Source organism: Mirounga angustirostris, unplaced genomic scaffold (genome assembly GCF_029215605.1).
Source record: "Mirounga angustirostris isolate CCGP_5_RB_7025 unplaced genomic scaffold, mMirAng1.0.hap1 SCAF_10, whole genome shotgun sequence".
NCBI lineage: Eukaryota > Metazoa > Chordata > Mammalia > Carnivora > Phocidae > Mirounga > Mirounga angustirostris.
In genome coordinates this window covers 52,123,480-52,145,933 of record NW_026991718.1, presented here as the reverse complement: position 1 = coordinate 52,145,933, position 22,454 = coordinate 52,123,480, and the positions used below count along the sequence as shown (strand labels likewise).

At 37.5% G+C, this 22,454-nt stretch overlaps 1 long non-coding RNA gene across 6 annotated transcripts in view; it reads left to right on the top strand.

The window, feature by feature from the left end:
- The window catches only part of LOC123851210 (uncharacterized), a 71,023-nt gene that overhangs the window by 11,382 nt on the left and 37,187 nt on the right, over positions 1–22,454 (top strand). For all 6 annotated transcript variants that reach the window (XR_010405646.1, XR_010405647.1, XR_010405645.1 and 3 more), the window contains exon 3: positions 21,235–21,364. This is a non-coding gene — a long non-coding RNA (uncharacterized LOC123851210). The remainder of the gene's footprint in view (positions 1–21,234; positions 21,365–22,454) is intronic.

Genomic DNA, 22,454 nt, shown 5'->3' with positions numbered 1-22,454 from the left:
GTTTTTAAGAGCTTAGAATAATATGAATAGTGATTGAGAGTACAGCTCTGGAGTCAAACTCCAGAATTTGATTTTGTTGGGATTTGAATCCTAGCTCTGTCATTTACTAATTGTGTAAGTCAAGGTGCAATCAGAAAAATAGAAACTGCACTATTTCAAACAGAGTATTTAATGCAGGGAATTGGTTACACAGATGTTGGAAGACTAAAATGAAAAAAGGAGAAGATGAGGTAACAAAAAATTAGTAACTGCAGGAAAAAGCTTCCACTTTTAGGGCTGTGAGAAAAAAAGGAAGTTGTTTCCAGAACGTGGGAGCTCAGGAGAGGCCCTGTAGTGGTGGTGCTCAGATCTTTGAGAGGAAACTCTGTCAGCTTGTGCTTGAACTTCAGGGGAGAAGAGGATTCCCTACCCCACCCCTGCTGAAATACCTCTGCAGGGGTGAAGCAGGATTCATGCTTGGGAGACCCAAAAAGAAGCTGGGAGCTAGAGCCAATTTGCTGCTGACAGTGGAACCACTGACAGTACTGGAAGACAGGAAGGATAGACCTTCTCTCCTACTCCCTCCCTACAGTCTTCTGGTGCCTCTTATTAGCAGAAACAGGGAGCTAGCGGTCAAGGAAGTTTGGGAAATGTGATTTGCAGAGTTCCAGCCTCAGGATCACAGCATAGAGACAGTTAAATAGCCAGTATACTAGTTGTGTGACTTTAGGCAAATTACTTAATCCCCCCCCATGCCTCAGTTTCCTCATCTGTAAAATGGGCATAATGATGGTACTTACCATCATTGGGCTATTCTGAGGATTAAATGACATTAATTCAGGTAAAGCATTTAGACTAGAGCCTGTCACTTTATAAATATGTTAGTTGTTAATATTATGAAGTTATTGGGCGCCTGGGTGGCTCAGTTGGTTGGGCGACTGCCTTCAGCTCAGGTCATGATCCCAGGGTCCTGGGATCGAGTCCCGCATCAGGCTCCCTGCTCTGCGGGGAGCCTGCTTTTCCCTCTCCCACTCCCCCTGCTTGTGTTCCCTCTCTCGCTGTGTCTCTCTCTGTCAAATAAATAAATAAAATCTTTAAAAAAAATATTATGAAGTTATTATATATATATATTCAATATATTCAATATAATTTTTTACATGTGAATTGCTTTGAAACCACAATTATAAAAATATATTGATTAAATTCTTTGTTTGCCTTATTTTAATGCCTCTAGAGAGTTCTTTTTACCATGATCTTTGAGTTTTTGTGAGTCATCTCTCAAACAGGTGGAATATATCAGTTTTTTTCTACAAAGATATGAGGATGATATGCTTTTTAAGATATCTGAATGTGTCTTTGTTGCCTTTACAAGTTAAAGAGAAGATACATTGGTTAACTGTAGAATTCCTGGATGTAATTTTTTCCTTCAAATCTTTAGAAATTTCCCCATTGTCCTCTAATGTTTATTGTTGAGGAAAAGTCTAAAACCTTCCCTATTTTTGTTCCTTTGTAGTAAATTTTACTGTAGGATTCTTTATCCTTAAAATTCAAAACTTGTTTACAAGGGTAGGTCTAGGCATTAGTTTCTTTTATTTTTATTTTTATTTTTTTAAAAGATTTTATTTATTTATTTGACAGAGACGGCGAGAGAGGGAACACAAATGGGGGAGTGGGAGAGGGAGAAGCAGGCTTCCCGCTGAGCAAGGAGCCCAGGACCCTGGGATCATGACCTGAGCTGAAGGCAGATGCTTAACCGACTGAGCCACCCAGGCATCCCTAGGTAATAGTTTCTTTTAATTAACTGTGCCCAGATTCAGGTGTTTTTTCACCTCAGGGAAGTTGTCTTCTCTTATATATTGAAATACAATCTTTGATTATTTGCTTTAACTTTTTTTAAGTTTTCATTTATATCAAAGTTATATATGACATATTTTAAAGAGTTAAAAGAGTTCCCTCTGGTTTGTTGTGAAGAATAGCAGACTCCTACTTCCCTCCTGTTTCTTCCTTCCAGGAAGTAATTATTTTCACCTTTCATGGTTGATTGTTTTGGTCTTTAACTCTTTGTATTTAAATATGCTTTATTGCTACTTTTAGATTTTTTACTTTTGGTCATAATCTATTGATTTCCCACTATGGTAGAAAATAACTTTGCTTCCTTTTTTCTCTAACATCCACCACATTCAATTACCCTTCCCATGTCCATCTTGTAATATAACTATATCATAATTTTGGTTAGATTAGTAGTCAGTGTTTACATTATCATTAGTGAGTAAACATTATTCACACTGGAGCCATGTGGTATGATGATTTCTTTTCTTTTGTCATGGAACATTTTGGTTTTCCTAGAGTTAATAGCGGTCTTCTTTTTTCATTTCCTTAGTTTTCTATATACTTTTTACTAATTCAACTCCAAGCTCTTACCAGCTGTCAAGGTGGTCATTCACATTAGGTATTGTATCAATTCCATCTTTCTGTATAAATCTTTCTAGAATCTTCTGACTACTTCAGTTTGGCCTACGTGCCCTCTGGGCCTGATATGCAGCTGACATCCTATGATTTTCCCTCACCATCATCTTGGGAATTCCCTTGGCCCTCCTCCTATGTTGGAACCTCTGTTTTCTGTATCCCACATCTTATTTTGATAAGAATTACCCTCAGTAACTTCTCTAGAATAGTGTACAGAAGGTAAATTTTTGGAAAAATACCATGTCTGACATGTTTTTATTCTACTCTGATACTTGATTATTTGGTTAGTATACAATTCTAGGATAGAAATAATTTTTTGTAGAATTTTTAAGGCATTGATCTATTATCTCCTAGCTTTCAGGGTTATTCTTAGGTAGTATAAAGCCATTCTGATAACTGACTCTTTGTATGTGAATCTTTCTCTCTCTCTTTTTCTCTCTCTCTCACTGTTTATAGGATATTCTATTTGTCCCCGTGTTATTCTAGAAATACATACCCTGCAGTTCTGGAAATTTTTCTTAAATTATCTCACTGATGATTTTTACCTATTTATTTTCTTCTATTTTTTTCTTTTGGAATTTTCTCTTCTATTTTCCATCTCTCTGTTTAAAAAATGTTTTTTGTTTGCTTTATTTTACTTAGTAGAATAGTTTCTCAACTTTATCTTCCAATTCTTCCATTGAATATTTGAAATATTTATTATATTTTTAATTTCAAGAACACTTTCTTTAAGCATTTCTTTTTATATGATTCTGTTCCTATTTCATGAATATAATATCTCCTTGAGGATTAACGATTTTTTTGTTTGTTTTCCTTACATGGTCTCTGTTTCCATCAAGCTGCCTGTTTCTATTTATTTAGCTGACTTGGTCTCTTTGTCTCCTATCAAGACTTTCCTTAACATGTGACAATCCTTGGCTGTGTATTCAGATTTAAGACTGGGGATTTGAAAAGATGACTAGAAACCAAGTGCTTAGATAGGATTTGTTGACTGTAAGCAGCACTGTAGGGTAAACTTCTGAAGTTTGTTTATTTTTTTTTTTTTACTTTATTTTTTTTTAAAGATTTTATTTACTTATTTGGGAGAGAGAGAGTGAGAAAAGGAGAGAGATCACAAGCAGGGGGGAAGGGTGGAGGGAGAAGCAGACTTCCCTCTGAGGGAGCCCAACAGAGCTTCTCTTTCCCCAGAGAAGATGCTTCTAATATACTGCCTGGAGGTGAAGACCAAGTCATCCGTGTTGGAGAACTGGGTTAGGGGAGAGACCAAGGGGAGCTGGCATGCAGTGTGCAATTCCTTAGTCTCGGCATCAATGCTATATTTTGGTTTGCCAGAGGAGAGATCCTCTGTTTTACTCTTTAAAGAGAAAAACCTTTAGTCTTTTGCCAGGGCTGGAGAGGGCAGTCACCTGGCCACTCAGACTCAGGGAGGAAATCTGGACATCTTAAATTTTCAACGAGTTCTTCATAAGGTGCCTTTTGCAACCAACTCCTGAGCCTTTTGGAGACTCAGTAGTATACATGAGGTTTATTCTCAGCTTTCTCCCCTGCTGCCTTTGGATGCACCCTTCCCTGGTCTGCTAAATATTTACTACTCTTTTATTCTCCCTCTTCTAAAAGTTTAGTGCTGTTGTCCCCTGTACCTTTTTTCTTGCCTTTGTGGGTTTATGCCCCTTTGGAACAACTATATACATGTCAGATCTTCATTCTCTGTCCTTTGAGTCCGTGATGTCATCTTTCATCATTATCATGCCTTTCTCATTTCCTCTACTTTGTAAAGTTTGCCCTCCCTACCATTCAGCTTTTTATTGCCCCTAATGTAGCTTTAGATTCTGCATTTTAGTTTCCTTACAAACGCCCCTTACCTCATCTACCTTCCTTTGATTCTTCCCTACCTGACTCCCGGTTCCCCCTTTTCATCTTCATTTGTATCTCATCTATCACCTCTTCTGTGTGTGTCTGTCCACTTTTTTGAATTTTTATTGCAAATATAAAGTAGATGCTTTTTAAAGAAATTGCTTTTAGTAAATCTTGTCCAAAAGATAGCCTTCTTCAACATCTTGAGCGCTGAGTTTTGCCTTTTTATGCTGCAGAATCTTTTCATAAGCCTGTTAGAGTTTTTTTTCCCTGTTTAATTATCCTAGATAAGCAGTGTTGTTATGAGTCTTAATATTTTTCTGAGTCACTTAAGGAACGTCAATGGGTTGTTGGGTGAAGCTAATGGACATCTAGCCAGATGCCTTCTTAAATTGGGACTCAGCCTTTTCACTCTAGAAATTTGTTGTGTTGACTGTAATGGGCACATTAAAGAATTGAACTAGGATGTACTTGTTATAAGTGATGTAAAATGTAAACTGAGGCTTCTGAAATGATCAGAGAGAGCAGTATGAATGTCCCTGGCCAATCCTTAGTGAGGCATGTATTCTTGAGATCTTTCTGCCATCAGTCCATATCCTCTCAGTTGGATTTTGAAGGTGTATGCTGTATGTCTAGGAAACAACAAGGAAGCTACCCCTCATCCACATTAAGTGTTAAATCTAGGACTCTGGGTCTAAATACTTTAGCACTGTTTGCCCGAACAAACACTCATTGAATACCCACAATAAGGATATACTCCTAGAAGTCTTATTCTGACTGCTTAGAATTGTGATACTCAAAGTATGGTCTGTAGACTAGTGCCAGTCCTTCAACTCTTCCTTACGGGTCCACTATGAGATAAGGACATACACTGAGAATAAACATTTATAATATTATAAGTTCCATATAATTTATAGTACAATTGAAACACTTTGGAGATGAAAGGGGGATATGATTGTGCACCCCTAAATCTAGTATTCTAGTATTTCCCCCTACCACTGGTTCTCTGACACCAGCTGGGTATCCTACAATTTTCCTCAATTCTGATACTACCTGCCTGGAGATAGTGTCAGGTCCCGCAGGTTAAGGACTCAGTCCTACAAAACCGCCCACCCCCTCAGATGCTAATTGCAAGCCCAGGTTGTTCCCTGGGCTTCTGACTGACTGGTTATAAATCGGAGTTATAATGACCCCCTCCTTGGGTTCCATTAATATGCTAGATGGGTTCACAGAACTCAGAGAAACATTTTACTTATGAGATCACCAGTTTATTATCAAGGGATATAACCGAGGAACAGCCAGATGGAAGAGATATATAGGGCAAGGTACCTGGGAAGGGGCACGGAGCTTCCATGCTCTCTCCCAGCCGCTCTCATGGCATCTTCACGTGTTTGCTGATATAGAAGCTCTCTGAACCCCCTCCTTTTGGGTTTTTATGGAAGCTTCATTACGTAGGCATGGTTGATGAAATCATTGACCACTGGGAATTATTCAACCTTTAGCCCTGATCCATCCCAGGAGGTAGGAGGAGGAGAATACTGAAAGTCCCAACCCTTCAATCACATGGTTGGTTCCCCTGGCAACCAGCCCCAATCCTTAGGTACTTTCTGAAAGTCCTCTTACTGACATAAACTCAGGTGTGGTTGAAAAAGGTTTGTAATGAATAAAGAAACCTTTATCACTCTTTTTATTTATTTATTTATTTTTTTTTTAAGACAGAGAGAGGGAAGGGAGGGATCAAGGGAGAGAGAGAGAGAGAGGGAGAATCTTAAGCAGGTCCATGGCCAGTGTGGAGCCCCCATGGGGGCTCAATCCCAGGACCCTGAGATCATGACCTGAGCCAAAGGCAGACGCTTAACCGACTGAGCCACCCAGGCGCCCCAGTAAGTCATTTATTAAGCAAGGAGTATGATAAAAGGTACTGCATACTTTTTGTTAAATGTGTGGAATGTATGAAATACAAGCATTGGCTTTTTAGAATCAGAATCATGTATAAAAGTCAGAAATAGCCCTGTTGACTCTTAGATATCATGTTCAAACTTTCCTTGTATATTTAATAAAAGAGAAAGGTACAAACTAAAAACTAATTGGCCTGGCAGCTAGCATATACTTTATTTATTTATTTATTTATTTATTTATTTTTAATTTTTATTTTTATTTCTATTTTTTTTAAGAGATTGGCATCATTCTTCAACATGACTACAGGATTTTTTTTTTAAGATTTTATTTATTTGACAGAGAGATAGAGCACACAAGCAGGGGTAACAGTAGAGGGAGAGGGAGAGACAGGATCTCCGCTGAGCAGGGAGCCCAGCTCGGGCTCAATCCCAGGACTCTGGGATCATGACCTGAGCCAAAGGCAGATGCTTAACCACTGAGCCACCCTAGCATATACTTTAATTTTCTGTTTTTAATAAGAAATAGAAAATATTAAGCCTTTAATTGGATGAAATAAATATTTCATTTTATTATTTATAAAGTAGATTTTAGTTTATGGAATCACACTGAATTTTTTAAAAATCAAGTAAGTGAAGGGGGGGATATTGGAGGAGGGGGAGACGAACCATGGGAGACCATGGACTCTGAGAAACAAACTGAGGGTTCTAGAAGGGAGGGGGGCGGGGGTGGGTTAGCCTGGTGATGGGTATTAAAGAGGGCACGTTCTGCATAGAGCACTGGGTGTTATACGCAAATAATGAATCATGGAACACTACATTAAAAAATAAAAATAAAAAATAAAAATCAAGTAAGCTTTTTCATCAAAAGTCATATAGTAGTAGGCCCAGAAAACATTCAACTTACATTTAAAAAAGTCAATGTCACAAGCTTATCCTGCTTATTCAGTATGAAGATGCCTTTCTTTCCAACTAATGATGTGTCCTAAGGATGAGTAGCATAGGGGCGCCTGGGTGGCTCAGTCGTTAAGCGTCTGCCTTCAGCTCGGGTCATGATCCCAGGGTTCTGGGATCGAGCCCCGCATCAGGCCCTGCTCTGTGGGAAGCCGGCTTCTCCCTCTCCCACTCCCCCTGCTTGTGTTCCCTCTCTCACTGTGTCTCTCTCTGTCAAATAAATAAAATCTTTAAAAAAAAAAAAGAATGGTTTTGGTGACTTGATTAGTAATTAAAAGATGCTTCCCAGAAACCAGTATTTCCCATCATCCTTTTGTTCGGCTGTCTGGAGGGTTTTGCACAGGGAAGTAAATGGTGACAGGTATGCCCTCCTTTTTGTAAAGTGAGTGAGGGCAGTTTTGAAAGGGATGATGGGAGAGGGTCAACACACACCTTTATCACAGGTCAATTTTAGGATATAATTCATATGAAAATGGAAACATCTTGAGTTAATCCCCCTAACATTATATGCCCATGACCCCCTTAGCTTACAATGTATGCATTCTCCCCCAACTTTCCCACACAGTTAATGTGCTCCCAAGACATTTTTCAAAAAATTTAGCAAGTAATAGGGGTGGTGGTTCTGGAAACATGGAGCATCTCCCATTATAAATACTTAGAATTGCTGGATAAAATATAGGAAAAAATCTTTATATATACAGCTGAGCTTGCAAGAAAGAAGGAGAAATCTGAAGATAACAAAAGGAAGCAGGAGCTGAAATCTGAGGGAGAAGGTTCTAGCTACCATTGCAATTTCTTGGGGTATGTGGGGGTGGAGGGAGTTGCCATAAGCTAGGTACTTGGATTTTAAGTCATATTCAAGAATATGGTCTTAGACTTGCTCCAGATAGGAACTTGGAACAGAAATCTCTATGAGAAGCTGGAACTCTCAAAGGGTGGCACCCTCACTGAAAAGGTAGTGAAAAAAAAAAAAAAACCAACATGGGGAGATGACCAGAAAATATATATTTCTTTGCCCATACACTGGGTAAGAAAAAATTTTTCCACTGAAACATTGAAAACCTGGGCCTGCATTGGTTTTGGCTTTGACTTAACACTACCCTTGTAGTCAGGAATCCCTAAATCAAGAAATTAGCATAAAAATTGATCCCAGTGAAAAACCCTGAGGCACTTATAGGAACAAATGTAAAACCATTCTGGAAGGATGCTCCTTCACGTCAGGTCACCCAGGCAAAAAACAGTTTTAGAATAAAAAAGCATAAAACATAAAATAAAAAAGCATAAACCATGAGCTTAGTCAGGAGACACAAAAGGATTAGAGCCCTCAAATCTTGAAATATTAGATTGACATTCCAGAAGACAATATAAAATGAATATGCTTATAATATTTAGACATAAGAGATCAAAACCCTGTAAGATTAAGGGAAAGACCTTATGAAGAAACAACAGATGGATGTGGGAACCACCAAAGAGAAAACTTAGAAATGGAAGACATAATCCTAGAAAATTAAAACAAATGGTTAAACAGCAGATTAGATACAACTGAAGAGAAAGTACTAATTAACTAGAAGCTAAATCTAAGAATCTTACACAGAAGGCAGCAAAAAAAGAAATAAAAAATATGAATGAAAAGTTGAGACATGGAGAAATGGAGCATACTAATTTTTTTTTGAGATTTTATTTATTTATTTGACAGAGAGAGCACAAGCAGGGGGAGTGGCAGGGAGAGGGAGAAGCAGGCTCACCGCTGAGCAAGGAGCCCAATATGGGGCTCAGTCCCAGGACCCTGGGATCATGACCTGAGCTGAAGACAAATGCTTAGCTGACTGAACCACTCAGGCGCCTAAACATACTTATTTTTTATTTATTTATTTTTATTTAAATTCAATTAATTAACATATAGTGTATTGTTAGTTTCAGAGGTAGAGTTCAGTGATTCATCAGTCTTATGTAACACCCAGTGCTCATTACATCCTGTGCCCTCCTTAATGTACATCACCCCCTTACCCCATCCGCCCACCCCCTTGTCCCCCAGCAACCCTGTTTGTTTCCTATGATTAAGAGTCTCTTATGGTTTATCTCCCTCTCTGGTTTCATCTTGTTTTATTTTTCCCTCCCTTCCCTTATGATCCTCTGTTTTGTTTCTTAAATTCCACATATGAGTGAGATCATAGGATAATTGTCTTTCTTTGACTTACTTTGCTTAGCATAGATACCCTCTAGTTCCATCCACGTCATTGCAAATGGCAAGATTTCATTTTTTTTGATGGCTGAGTAGTATTGCATTGTATATACCACATCTTCTATTCATCTGTCAATGGACATCTGGGCTCTTTCCATAGTTTGGCTATTGCGGATATTGCTACTATAAACATTGGGATGCAGGTGCCCCTTCGGATCACTACATTTGTATCTTTGGGGTAAATCCATAGTAATGCAATTGCTGGGTTGTAGGGTAGCTCTATTTTCAACTTTATGAGGAACTGCCATACTGTTTTCCACAGTGGCTGTACCAGCTTGCATTCCCACCAACAGTGTAGGAGGGTTCCCCTTTCTCAGCATCCTCGCCAACATCTGTCCTTAACTGACTTGTTAATTTTAGCCATTCTGACTAATGTGAGGTGGTATCTCATTGAGGTTTTGATTTGGATTTCCCTGATGGCGAGTGACATTGAGCATTTTTTCATGTGTCTGTTGGCCATTTGGATGTCTTCTTTGGAGAAATGCCTGTTCATGTCTTCTGCCCATTTCTTGATTGGATTGTTTGTTCTTTGGCTGTTGAGTTTGATAAGTTCTTTACAGATTTTGGATACTAGCCCTCTATCTGATATGTCATTTGCAAATATCTTCTCCCATTCTGTTGGTTGTCTTTTGGTTTTGTCGACTGTTTCCTTTGCTGTGCAAAAGCTTTTTATCTTGATGAAGTCCCAATAGTTCATTTTTGCCCTTGCTTCCCTTGCCTTTGGCGATGTTTCTAGGAAGCAGTTGCTGTGGCTGAGGTTGAAGAGGCTGCTGTCTGTGTTCTCCTCTAGGATTTTGGTGGATTCCTGCCTCACATTTAGGTCTTTTGTCCATTTTGAGTCTGTTTTTGTGTATGGTGTAAGGAAATGGTCCAGTTTCATTCTTCTGCATGTGGCTGTCCAATTTTGCCAACACCATTTGGTGAAGAGACTGTCTTTTTTTTCTACTGGACATTCTTTCCTGCTTTATCAAAGATTAGTTGACCATAGAGTTGAGGGTCCATTTCTGGGTTCTCTGTTCTGTTCCAAGGACAACCTAATTTTAAAATATGCATATGGGGGGTGGGGCACGCCTGGGTGGCTCAGTTAGTTAAGCATCTGCCTTCAGCTCAGGTCATAATCCCAGGGTCCTGGGATCGAGCCCCATATCGGGCTCCCTGCTCGGCGGGAAGCCTGTTTCTCCCTCTCCCACTCCCCCTGCTTGTGTTTCCTCTCTCCCTGTGTCTCTGTCAAATAAATAAATAAAATCTTTAAAAAAAAAAAAAGTTTAAAAAAATGTGCATATGTGGGCACCTGGGTGGCTCAGTCGGTTGGATGTCTGACTCTTGATTTCGGCTCAGGTCATGATCTCGGGGTGGTGGGATCAAGCCCCGTGTCGGGCTCTGCACTGAAAGTGGAGTCTGCTTAAGACTCTTTCTCTCTCCCTCTCCCTTTGCCCTTGCCCCAGTGCTCTGTCTCTCTCTCTTTCTCTAAGATAAATAAATAAATCTTAAAAAATAAAAAAATAAAATGTGCATAAGATCTGAATTTTCACTTCTTCAAAGAAGATACACAAATGACTAATAAATACATAAAAGATGTTAACATCATTAGTTATTAGAGAAATGCAAATAAAACCACAAAGAGATACCACCTCACACCTATTAGAATGGCTGTAATAAATGAGACAAACAATAACAAGTGTTGGCAAAGACATGGAGGAATTAGAACCCTCATCCACTGCTGGTAGGAATGTAAAATGTGCAGCCAGTGAAAAACAGTCTGGCAGTTACTCAAAACATTAAACATAGATTGCCATATAACAGCAATTCCACTCCTACTTATATATTCAAGAGAAATAAAAGCAAAATATATACATCTATATACAAAAATATACATGAATGTTCATAAAAGCATTATTCTATATTATACCATATATAACATATAATAATAGCATATATAATATATATCACCATATATATTATAGTACATAACAACACGTAACTATGTAATATATACTATATGTAGTATATTAGTATATATTATATAAATTAGTATGTAATATATTAGTATATTATACTAGCCAAAAAGTGGAAACAACTCAATGTCCATTACCTGTTGAATGAATAAGTAAAATAGAGTATAATCCATACAATGGAATATTACTCAGCCATAAAAAGGAATGAAGTGGGACGCCTGGGTGGCTCAGTCCATTGAGCGTCTGCCTTCAGCTCAGATCATGATCCCGGGGTCCTGGGATCGAGTCCCATATCGGGTTCCTTGCTCGGCGGGGAGCCAGCTTCTCCCTCTCCCTCTGCTGCTCCCCCTGCTTGTGCTCTCTCTTTCTCTCAGAAAAATAAATAAATATATATATATAAATAAATAAATAAATAATTTTTAAATGCTTTATAATATATTTAACAATAAAATAAAAAGGAATGAAGTATTGACACTGCAACATGGATGAACCTTTAAAGCATTGTGCTAATTAAGCGAAGCCAGTCACAAAGGACCACATATTGAATCGATTTATATGAAATATCCAGAATAAACAAATCTGTAGAGGCAGAAAGTAGATTAGTGGTTTCCTAGGGCTGCAGTAACTGGAGAAGACGATGGGAAGGAAGTGGGGAATGGCTGCTAATAGATACACGATTTCTTTTTGGAGTGATGAGATGTTCTAAAACTAATTGTGGTAATGGTTGCACAACTCCACAAATATGCTAAAAACCACTGAATTGTACATTTTAAATAGGTGAACTGTGGGCTATGTGAGTACTTCAATAAAGCTGTTGGAAAAAGAAGTCCCATGAAAGTGTTACAAACTAAGATTTAGTCTAATTTAAGAAGTACTCCAGCCTATCCTTAGAAAAAGGGACAGAATATTCTGTGATGCGATGTCTGGAGATGCCGTGGCAAAATTTATATAAACTCTCCTTTTTGTCTCTTGGTTTTCTCCTCTCTACACAGCATATTAGTTTTTCTTTGTTGTATCAGTTATCCATTAATACATAATCTGATGACAAACCACCTGAAGCCTTATGCTCACTGCTCACCACTCTATGGTAGCTGAGCCATTATCTGATCTTGCATTGATCTTGGCTCCACATGTTGGAGGTTGGCTGGCTGTTTTCTGGACAAGGATGGTCTCTGCTTTTCTTCACTTGTCTCTTACATCCCTCAAATGGACAAGCTGGGGCAAGTTCTCGTGCTGGGGCAGAGATTCAAAAGTGAACAAGCTCAGGACACAAGAGAGCAAGCAGAAATGCACAGGTGCTTTTCAAGCCCCTGCTTGTTCACATCTGTTAACATTCCATTTGCCTAGGTAAGTTACATGGCTGAACCCATAGTCAGAGGGAGAGGGGCCTACAAAGTTACAAGGCAAAGGATATGGAGACAAGGAACCCGTAATTGGGGCCATTGATATAATACATAGTTGTGTTTATAAGTTTTGCTTATCTGTTTAATAAACTCAACATAGTTTATTTCATATTGTGAATTTAATCTTGAAGTAAAGAATTGCTTCTTGAAGTAAAATTTCTTCTATTGTTATGTGTTACTGCAGAAGTATAAGAAACAAAGAAATTATAGCCAAGTAAAATGAGCATAAGGAAATGTGATCATTTCCCCTACCTATAAAGATGGTCTCTCTTGATGTACATTCTCCCAGGGCTCTTCCTCTTTCTCCAGTAAGAGGTATATATTCATTATAAATTTTCTTGAGAAATTAAAATTAAGTATTTAATTTTTTATTAAATATGCACTTTTTTTTCCCCTTGAGCTCATTTTTGTCAAAGGGCTTATTGCACAAAAGTGTTACCAAACAATATAAAGAATTGTCTATTATCACCATAAAATGAATGGCAAAATCACTATGACAAGAGTGTCCAGTCTACTTTCTGTATACTCCATTGCAGCACTGTTCAGCTTCTATTTCCTGTGCATCGTCCACGTGATCTCACCTCGAATTTCCCACATTTCCTACTGACTGGTGGCCCAGCAGGCCTGGCATTGCTGTATGGTATACCAAGTAATCATTGGAGGCAGCAACTTCTAATACTTCTGTCTCCACCACCCAAGATCACAGAGCTCACTGTCCTTGCCTTATTTGTTCAGGAAGTACCCAGCATGTTGTTCTTGAAAGGGAATTAATAGGTCTCTTACTCTGGAAAGGATTGGAAGAAGACATACAGATTATTGCTGATTATATTTCAATTTTAACCATGAGTTACAGTGAGAATTCTGTTTGCTGCATATGTGTCTCACAGGCCAGAGATGGCAGAAGCTGAAACACAAAGTGGCGGTTTACCAAGCTCATTCCAGCTATTGTAATGCAACTATTAATAATGGTATGTGGTTTTAAAAAAATGAAAAATCTGAGACAAATGCCAAACTGGATGGCAGCTGGACCACAGTAAGCCTGAAGCATTGTTGCTCTAATGATAAAGCTGTAGAAATTAAGACAATGCAGTGTGGGCACAGGGATAGACAATCAGACCACTGACAGAATCAAGAGACCAGAAACTGACCTATAGATAAATGGACGCCTGGTATATGATAGATCTGTAAGGAAAGAGTAAATGGTACTGAACATTTTGGTTATCTATATGGGAAAAAATGAATGTGGACCTTTACCTTACACTAATCATAAAAATAAGTTCAGAATGGACTCAAATGTGAAGGGCAAATGTTTAAAATATCTAGAAAAAAATGAGTAGAAGTGCTTTATGACTTTGGGGTGGTAAAGAATTCCTTAAATGAGACACAAAAAATTGATAAATTTAACTACATTAAAATTGGTAACTTCTGTTCATAAAAAGACACCATAAAGAGAGACAAAAAAAGACAAGCTACAAATTCAAGATATCTGCAACTCAAGTAACAGAGGTTTAGGATCCAGAATATGTAAAGAATTCTTATGAGTCAATAAGAAAAAGACAATACAATAGTAAAATGAATGAAAAGACATAACAAAACATTTAAAAATATAAATTGTCAATCAGGACACAAAAAGATGATTGACCTCATTCATAATCAGGGGCATGCAACACAAAACAAAAGGAAGATATTTTATCATAGCTATAAGATTGGCACAAAATTAAAACGTCAGAAACCGCCAAGTGTTGATGAAGATGGAGAGCAGTTAGAACACTCATTCACTGTTGTTGAGACTGACAAATTTAAAAACATTTTGATATTTTCTGCTAAAGATGCACAAACATTACGACTCAGTGATTCAATTCTCATGGTTATATGTCCTAGAGAAACTTTTACACAGCTTACCATAAGACATGTGAAAATGATCTTAAAGTATTGTTTATAATAACAAACAAAAACAGTTGGAAGCAACTTGTTGTTTATAGATTGGAGATAAATTGTGGAATATTCATGAACTGCAGTTACATGGATCAACATGGTTGAATATAAAACATACTACTGAGCAAAAAAAAAGTCTCCAAGAATTAAAAAACAGTTTAATTTCATTTTTATAAATATATACATTTCAAAAACAGCAAAATCAAAAAATATTTTTGTGAATACCTACATGTATAGAAGTAGTCTAAAAGCTTACTTGTGAATGATAACACCACTTTCAGAATAATAGTTACCCATGGGGATAGAAGGAAGGAAATGGATTTAGGAAGAAATTAATAAACTGTTTCAACTGTGTTATTACTTTCTTTTTTCTATAACAATTATGGGAACGTGCAAAGATTTGATAAAGCTGGTAGTGGACATAGTTGCTTAGTGTGTTATTTTTTTTTTCTATGCAATTAGTTGGTATACATAATAAAAATGTTTTCCAAAGACAAACATGCAAAGGAGAAAAGCACTGCCCTGCTGCTTCCCTCCATGGAAGCTGACTTCGGCACCATCTCTCTCCTTTGCTCAGCCTAGCACCAAACACAACTGAGCTGGGAGGGCCCTTCTGGGATTCTACCTCCCTACAGACTAAGGCATAAGGGTGGACTGCATATCTGGCCTACCTTGATAGTCCTTGCTCTGAATTGTCCCCGAGGGTAACCAGTGGGGCTTAGGGGCTGGAGGGAAACTGGCTCTCCACCATGCTTTTTACACTATGTGCCTGGCACAAAGGAGGTGTCCGAGATATATTTGTTGAGTCGATGCAAGCCATTGTCAGCACTTCTGTGAGCTGCTAGTAGGACATGAAAATAGCTACATGATGAGGTGGTGTTCACTAGCGTCTGTCGAGGTGCCTACCTCTGCCAGCACTCTAGCTAACATTCTCCAGGAAACCTGGCCCATTTGCAGGAGGCTGACAGCAGGTATTCAGAATTTTTAGGATTTGGGCTTAATTTCAGATAAGCAGGGCAATCTGGGCTCCATGCCAATGAGAAGCAGATTCTGCTGTCTTTTCCTGCCTTTTTAATATTTCCAGCCAAGTTCTTACACCCATCCATCCATATAAAACTTTCTTGTGCAGAAGTCATCTGAGCAACTGGCAAAGCACCATCTCAGAGTTTTCTATTTTTATCCGTGTGTATAATCAATGGGAACATAGTGTGACAGAAATGGAGAATTATGAATTGATAAGAACAAACTATTGACACTTGTTTTTGGGCAAGCTTACAAAAGAAAATGTACCTCATGTGCAGAAGTATAATGGACATTTTATGGGTCAGCCTTTCTACAAATATACCCAGTGATTTCTGTGTCTATTTTCAGGAAGGAAAAAAATACATATGCTTTCAACATTCAAACCGGTTTGGAAAGTTTTCACAAGAGCTTGATTTTTTAGAAACATTAAGATATAAGATACTACCAGCCGTTTCTCCTCTAAATGATTAGCCTGTGAATTCAATATCTGTTTTCTGCCATCCTTTTATAATCAAAACTATTTTTCTCCAACTTGATAACACAGTTGATAGTTTTTTTAAATCGCATTTCAAAAAGTGTACCACCCTAAAAATAAACTATTTTTATTTTCCATGGTCTTCCTTTCCAGTCTTTCTCCATACAAAGGAATTCCTTTTACATAGTGGAATCACAGCATATAGATTTGTCTGCTATTTTGTTTAGGTGTATAATGTGACTTCAAAATAAAATGGCACACAAGTCTCATGACTTCATAGTCATGCCGACAATACACTGTCACATATACATTCACATAAGATAGATAAAAATATGTATATTTTTAAGTATCTGTATGCATTTTATTGTATGTAAATATTACCTCCATTTTTAAAAAACACTGGGATTTTTTTTAAGTTGACTCTTTGAAACTAGCAGTGTTTTCAACCAAGATAGAGCAGAGATTTATTTAGGGCTTAAAAGTGAATAAAGTTGAGGTATTTAGAATAGTCCACCATAGGGATAGAAAGTAGAATGGTGGTTACCAGGAGCTGGGAGGAGAGGGGGAATGGGGAGCTATTGTTTAATGGGAGTTTCAGTTTGGGAAGATGAAAAAGTTCTGGAGGTTGATGGTGGTGATCATCATCCAACCATGTGAATGCACTCAACGCCGCTGAACTTTAAAATGGTTAAAATGGTAAATTTTATGTTTGCATATTTTACTGCAGTTTTTTAAAAAACGAAACAAAGTTAATTACCAAGTAATAACATCTGCTGCCTCATATTCATTTTGAAAATGTGATAATATGTAAATAATACATTAATGTTAAGATGCATTGAGTTTCAAAATAGTAGGTTCAGAAACAAATGAATAAAGTAATTTCACCTCAAAATTAAAAATTAAACTTGGGGCACCTGGGTGGCTCAGTCGTTAAGCGTCTGCCTTTGGCTCAGGTCATGATCCCAGGGTCCTGGGATCGAGCCCGCATCGGGCTTCCTCCTCAGCAGGAAGCCTGCTTCTCCCTCTCCCACTCCCCCTGCTTGTGTTCCCTCTCTCGCTATCTCTCTCTCTGTCAAATAAATAAATAAAATCTTAAAAAAAAAAAATTAAACTTAACAGATGTGGTTTGTTATAGATTAATGAGAATTGAAGGAGACTTTGAAATTGTGGGAGGCCCAGAATTGGTAATTAGTTCACTTGTTCAAAATCTTAGTCCGTTCAGGCTACTATAACAAAATGCCAGAGTCTGGGTGCATTATAAACAACATAAATTTGTATCTCACAGTCCCGGAGGCCAGAAGTCAGAGACCAGGGTGCCAGCATGGTCAAGTGAGAGTTTTCTTCTGGGCTACAAACTTCTCATTGTGTCCTCGTATGGCAGATTAGAGCAGTAGCTCTGAGAGGTCTCATTTATAAGGCACTAAGCCAGGCGCCAGGGTGGCTCAGTGGGTTTAGCATCTGCCTTGGGCTCAGGTCATGATCCCAGGGTGCTGGGATTGAGCCCCGCATTGAGCTCCCTGCTCAGTGGGGAGTTTGCTTCTCCCTCTGCCCCACTTCCTTCCCCTCCCGGTACCCCCCCTCCCCTTTCCCCTCCCCTTGCTCCTGCTCTCTTTCTCTCTCTCAAAAATAAATAAATAAATAATCTTTAAAAATATATAAATAAGGCACTAATCCCATTCCCCAGGGCTCCACCCTCATGACCTAATCACCTCCCAAAGACCCCACCTCCAAATACCATCACATTGCAAGTTAGGATTTCAATGTATGAATTTGGGGGGGAACCAAACAGTCTGTAGCAAAGTCTCACACCTACTGAATGACAGAGATGTGAAAATCCAGGCAATTTTTACTAAATGGTAAAAAATGATTAAGATTTTTAATACTGTATGGATTCAGATTTTTAAATGTTATGTTTTATTGTGTTTGAATTCATATTTAAATTCATTAAATATGTATTAGTTTCAGTATTTTTTAAAAAATTATTCTTCTGGCTAGAAGAGAATATATGATCCTTGTAGAAAATTTAGAAAATAAGAAAAGTATATAAAAATTTTAAATCACCCATACTCCCACCTCTGATAGGTACTTGTTAATATTTTGGTGTTTTTTTCTTTTTTCCAGGCTATTTTGTATATGTAGCTGAAATGACTATACATAAAATTTTGTGCCCTCTTTTTCTCACTCAATATTATATGTCTTAGTAACTAGTTATTTAAGTTTCTTTATAAACATAGTTTTAAATGTCTTCAGAGTATTCTAACTTACGGTTGCATCATACTTTGCTTAATCATTCTTTCATTGTTGGACATTTAAGCCATTTACAATTTTTGTTATAAATAATGTGATCTGCTGCTTTATGTGTAAAGGTTTTATCTGCATTTCAAATTATTATTTAGGAGAGAGTTCTAGAAGTAGAATTACTAAGTAAAGATTATTAATATTTTTAAGATACTTGGTTTGTGTTGAGCTATAATTTACTTTTAAGCCATTTTAAGTATTATTTGTAAATCATTAGTTGCATATTTTTTTATTGTGAGTTACTGTCCTTACTGGTTTATATGAGCTCTTTATATATTAGTATGTTAACCCTTTGTCATATTTGCTATAGCTATTTTCAGGTTGTTACTTATTTTTAAATTTTCTTTATGCTATTTTACATATCTATGTTGTCAAAACTATTGAGTTTTACTTTGTAATTCATCCTTGCTTTTTAAAATGTTTAATTTTATTAATGGCTCAGTAATAATAAAGTTATATCTTATAGGTCTGACACTCACTGTTTCCATACACTATTTCAAGCTTTTGCAGTAGGAACAACCAAACCAGATTCTTGTGCAAATGTGTTACTTTACATAACTTTATATTTTTTACATAACAGTTCTTTTGAAGCTTAAAAAAGTTCCTTCTCAACAACCTATATTTTCATCCATATGGAATTCTCTAAGTATATGGAACAAACAAAATACAGTGGAAAACTAAGGAGTCCTTGAAAAGTCATGCAACATAGCTGTATTTAGTGACACATAAAGATGTTAATGACATTATTGAGGAGGAAGGAAGAATATAATGCAGGAAATAAAGAACATGCCACTCGTGTAAAATTAAGCATATATATACACAGGAAAATGTCTGGAGAGGGCGCCTGGGTGGCTCAGTTGGTTAAGCGACTGCCTTCGGCTCAGGTCATGATCCTAGAGTCCCGGGATCGAGTCCCGCATCGGGCTCTCTGCTTGGCAGGGAGTCTGCTTCTCCCTCTGACCCTCCTCCCTCTCATGCTCTCTGTCTCTCATTCTCTCTGTCTCAAATAAATAAATAAAATCTTTAAAAAAAAAAAAATATTATAAAAAAAAAAAAAGAAAATGTCTGGAGAGACTTTACCAAAAATCTACCAGTGTTTATTTCTAGATCATGAGTCTTCAGGTAATTTTTATTATCTTCTTTGTTCTTTTCTGATTTGTTTCAATATTTCGCAATGAACACGAATCATTTTTACTAAAATAACCAATTTATTTTTAAAAGCATGAACAAAACTTTTTTTATATACAGAGGGACAATAATATTTGCCTATTTTTTTCCTGGTCTTTAAATATGTAGACACATAAATAACATTTTCCTTAGCATTTGAGCAATTTCCAGAAAGCTATATACATTTCTACACATGGGTCAAATCAATATCAATAAATGCATTTTCCAAGAAACTTGGGACTTCTAAATACTGGATAAAAGTTCTGACTGAAAAGAACTCTTCGGTGAGCTATTCTAATCCGAGACCTTCCTACTGCATAACTCTCTGGATGATGTCATACAAACCTCTTCCTGCATCTGGGAATGTTTCCAGTGGCTACACGTGGGAGCTTCCCGTTTTTGTTCTAAGTGAGTGATGTTTACTGGAAATGAAGGTGCACTAGCAAGATCTCAGTTCAGATAGCTTTGTGGGGGCAGGAAAGAAGGATTGTGAGATGAATTTGGCCAAAAACTTTTACTTTCTCCCTTGTCATTATCTTGTTTTGATAGGTTGATTTACTTTGTTTTGAAATTACCTCTTGTGAAAAACCTAGGAGGAATGATATGGGCTGTCTTCCTCCTCCCCCTCCTCCTCCTCCTCTCCCTACCAAGACTCTCAACTCAAATCTTTCTAACCCACCCCTCCATACAAAACCTGCACCCTCATGTCAAGTGTAGAGAGTAGATGGTGGTGGCCAAGAACCCACAGGTAAGATAGCTGGATATTTCTCTTAGATCTGAAAGGGACTTACAACAATAATTAGATGTGAAAAAGAAAAGAAAAGGAGACTTTTCTGCCAAGATTGCAGAGTTGATGAGTATCAGAACAAAGTGGAAAACCTAGGTTTCACATTCTTAGTTCAGGGCCTCTGGGTTAAAACCCATAAACATTGTTAACATTTTTTGGAACTATGCATAAGGGCAACTTAGAGTTCCATGTAAAAGAATGTGGTATAACAAGAGTTGATTATATTAAGAGGTTATTTTATGTTAAAGATCAGCTCCGTAAAATTAAAGAAGAAAAGCACCTAAATATACTGAGTTCTTCCCTATTTGCAGGTCCCCTTAATTGTGATTTTGTGGTGTCAGAGCTATCTTCATTTTTTGTGTTTTTTTGTCAAAAAACTTAAAGATGAAAAATTCTCCAGACCCAGTTAATTAAAAATTTCAAGACTAATATACACAATGCTGCACTTTAGGAGACGGGGAGCTTATTGCAAATTCAAACAAGGATGTGATTTCACAACTTCTGAAAGGTCATGAATCTCTTACCAAATATCTATCCTACTGTCAAATTACCATTACCTGTGCTGGGATATCCATGGGACACATTTGTAAGTATCAGAAAGACTAAAGCTGCAAATAAGCTCAAGTTATTCCAAAACAACAGTTTTCTGTTATGGCTGTCATTTGGGTCTTCCATTCCTTTTAGGAAAGTTTGAGGAATAACTTCAAGTAAAGGACAGAACCTGCAGCTTGGGGCCCACTGTCAATGGGGGAATATAGAAAAAACAGAGCTCTTCCATTTTCTTTTGTTTCTGACTTTCAGGGCAAGGACATTTCTTCTCCACATGGAATGAGTACAGTGAAGAGGAATAGAAAAATGGAATGAACCTTGGTAAGGGAAGATGAAAGCCCAAGATGGAGTAATAGAATGTGGAAGCCCAGAGCTGCTCTAAGTGAGTTCCAGCCCCCAACTTTGAGAAATAATGCCTTAGGGCCCTGAGAAAAAGTTATGGGATCACCAAACAATTGTCAGTGATCTTTTGGGCATCATGGAGAATTCGAGAGCTATCAGAAGACTGGAGACAGTGGAATATTCTAATTTTCAGAAAGAGAAGCCAGAGCCAGATAAATTGTAGACAGTTGTCTACAACTTCAATCTCGGGCAAGACTCTAGAAGGGGTTACTAGAGGAACAGTTTCAGGCATTAATGACGAAGGAATGATTAAGACTCAGAATGAATTCACTAAGGATAAGCCAGGACTGGTTTATATACTTCCTTCCTTGACAAGGTTATGAGCCCTGTAGTTCTGGGAAAGCCCATACCTAGAGAGTATTTTGTCATTGGTTAGATATTTAATGAGGTTTTTCATGATATTCTTTTGAAAAAGAGGGAGAAATATGAATTGTTGGACTCTAGCATACTGAATGAATTAGTAACCAGTTGATTATATACACAAGGTGCTGACTAACGAATTCATACCAAACTACAAGGAAGTATATAATGATGCGTCCTAGGGCTGTGTCCTTCATCTGCCCCTCATAAATGCTTTCATAATAAATATACAGAAGGTGTGCTCATCAAATTTATAGGTAACCTGAAGTTAGAGGTATGGTGAACAGAATGAGAAACAGTGACTTGAATTTACAAGGATGCATTTAAAAGCAATTAATATAAGGTCTTAAGGAACTAATTTTAACAGTAGGAATGGCTTATACTTGATTTAGCAGTAGCTAAGAGCTTTAGCCCAATTTGAGTCAGAAATGTAATGTGGTTGCCAAAAAAACCTAAGATTTTACTATAGCCAGTGGTGTGGTGGTAAATGTGAAATAACTGGCTCTCGGGAGGAAAAAAGCACCTTGATTTATAGCACTTGCCAATTTCTCTCATGTAATTACTTCCATCCTGGTCAATTTCAAGCTACCAACATGATGTCACCGAACACAGTTTGGAAGAGATTCACAGTAGCACACCATTATATAGTATTCTCACCACACAGATACAATAAATGTAAATAAGCTCAAGAGAAGAGATAATAGTAATAT